Raw genomic sequence first — 2,945 nt, 5'->3', positions numbered from 1 at the left:
GGAACTAATGAGCACTACATTTATCCATATATATACTGTATACTGTATGTGTAGTATACAGTACAAAAGTGACATTGTATATAGTACAATGCTGTCACCTTTTTGTAAGCTTTAAAGTTAGTAAATAACTTTGATCATCTAGTTAAAATGGTATCTGAAATTTGGTGGGATATACAGTATTAGCGGGCAAGTAAACATGTTGTCCCTGAAGTTAATGTGTTCAAAGCAGAAGATATAGGCTGTTTGTTGTGTATGGGGCTGCGTAACCATAGACCTTTCAGGGTGCCCATGCAGACCAGTGTCCACAGATAATAGTGTCTACAATGGGCACGTGAGCAACTGGAACTGGATCATGGAGCATTGGAAGATGACAGCCTGGTCTGATGAATCATGTTTTCTTTTACATCATGTGATGTGAGGCTGGGTGGTGTGATTTGCTTACCTGGGGAAGAGAAGGCACAAGGATGCACTATGGGAAGAAGGCAAGTTATTGGAGGCAGTGTGATGCTTTAGGCAATTTTCTTCTGGGAAACCTTGGATGTTACTTTGACACGAACCACCTACCTAAACATTGTTGTTGACCAAATACGTCCCTTCATGAGTATTCCCTGACAGTAGTGGCCTCTTTCAGCTGGATACAGTAATGCACCATGCCACACTGCAAAAATGGTTCAAGAATGGTGTGAGGAACACAACAACGAGTATGAGGTGTTACTAGGCCTCCAAAATCTAAAAGATCTTAATCCAATTGAGCATCTGTGGGATGTGCTGGTAAAATAAATCCGATCCATGCAAACTTCACTTTGAAACTTACAGGACCTAATCTTTCACTGTCAGGTCTGTACAGACCTACTTCTAGCTGGCCAGGTTTGTAGGCTACATGGATCTGCCATTCCTCCTTCTGCTATAAGCTCATGGTCAGAGAAGTGACCATGAGCTTATAGAAAAACTATATAGCTCTGACTAGCGGCTATCTAGCTGCTGATCAGAGCTATTCACCTAAAACGTGACACCCCCCCCATATCTGCTGCCGCTTCTCTGCCTCTCTCTCCCTGCTTCCTGATGCCCCTCCCCATCCCTGCCCCTAGTTGCAAAAATCCTCCCCCCCTCCTTATTGTCCCTTTCCTCCACCACACCTCAGTACTGGTCCAGACAACACCAATCCCCTGTGAGGGACTGTGTTCAGTCCCTTCCTCTATCTCCAAAAAGAGGCAGTATGGTTCTGTTTAGACCCCTGATATCTCATCAAGCCCCCCCCCCCAAAAAAAAAAACATATAAAAAATAAAATAAAAAAACAAAACAAAAATAATAAAAACAAATCATAGTAAGGGTAGATTTAGACATGCATCTTAATCCCCCTTGCCTCACGTTCGGATCATACTCTAGAGCAGTGGTCTCCAAACTGTGGCCCAGGGACTGAATGCGGCCATCTGCATACCTTTATACGGCCCTTGGGGTACTATTCCTCCCACTTATATGAAGCACTATTCCTCCCACTGACACCAACAATGGGGCAATAATTCCTGCACTAATACCAACAGTGGGGCACCATTTCTTCCACTGACACCAATGATGGGGCACTATGCCTCTCATTAACACTAATGATGGGGCACTATGCCTTCCACTGACAGTAACAATGGGGCACTATGCGGACACACAAATGGCAAGGGCTTTCGGCGGGCTATTCGCCACCACGCCCTACAATGCACTGCACTCTCAGTGCATTGGGATTGGCCAAAGCAATGCACCTGACTAATGCTCTGCCCAATTGTTTACATCTCACTGGTAACTGTCAGATCTGTCAGATTGCTGCTAGTGCTCGGAGGGTGTGGACGGGTTGGCAGGCGTCGGATTTTTGTTTATTTCATGAGTTGGCATCATTGTGACAGCGCTGGACACCATGATGGATGATGGACTACAATGATGGAAAAAAATTTTTGGTTTTTTTAATAAAATAAAGGACTTGTCAAAAACTTTTGTTTTGTTTTCTGTTCAATAAAGGATTTTTTCAAAAGACTTGTCTCTTTTTTTTAACTGTATTTAACCCTTTAGTGAATGGGTAGGGGTACAGGTACTCCTTACTTGTTCACAAGGGAGGGCAGCATCAGGGTGCCCCCTTATTTGAGGGTGAACCTGAGAACCTAGAGAACCTGCCCCCTTATTTGAGAGTTCCCCAGCCTGCAGACCCCCACAACCACCGGGCCAGGGTTGTGGGGAAGAGGCCCTTGTCCCCAAGCCATGCCGAGGGCAGGTGGCCTAGTAAGCCGTGTGGAGGGGGGGTGCTCGTTTGTCCTTTTCTGGCCTGCCAGGCTTGTGCTTGGATCAAGAGTCTGGTGAGAATTAAGGGGGGATCCCATGCTTCCCCCCCATTTTGGGGGGTGGGGTTCCCCTTAAAAGTCCTACCATGCGTAAAGGGCCTGGTAGCTTTTAGGGGAAACTCCATGCACTTTCCCCCCCATTTTTGGGATGTGGGGTTCCCTTAAATGTCCAGATCACTTGAATCTGCAAGCATATATTCAATATAATAAATCTTTTTGATTTTTTATATCTCTCAAGTCAATTATCACTAGGAAAGATCAGAGTACAAATAAAACACTCTGAGAGGTTCCAAGTGCTGAAGTTTTCTCAGAATGACTTGATATGACAGGATTTGATACAATGTATGAATAAAGTAAGGATAAAGACACAAGACAAATTTTTGATGTGCACATTCCCTGCGGCTAAACATCTGAATTAAAACATTCTGTTTATGCAATATAATTTTTACTCTTAAGTATGCGTACATTTATAAAATATATTTATTAAACATATAAAAACGGTACCAAATAACCCTCGTATAACTGCATCAAAAGTAAACATTGCTACATCACTTTTATAAACTGAACACAAAATGCCAAACAAACAAAATATAGATTAAAGTGTTACTAAACCCAGGACCTTGCAT

The sequence above is a fragment of the Staurois parvus genome, unplaced genomic scaffold, assembly GCF_062004578.1.
Source record: "Staurois parvus isolate SC_StPar_1 unplaced genomic scaffold, SC_StPar_1.0 ptg001314l, whole genome shotgun sequence".
In the NCBI taxonomy this organism is placed as follows: domain Eukaryota; kingdom Metazoa; phylum Chordata; class Amphibia; order Anura; family Ranidae; genus Staurois; species Staurois parvus.
This window is presented reverse-complemented; position numbering follows the sequence as displayed.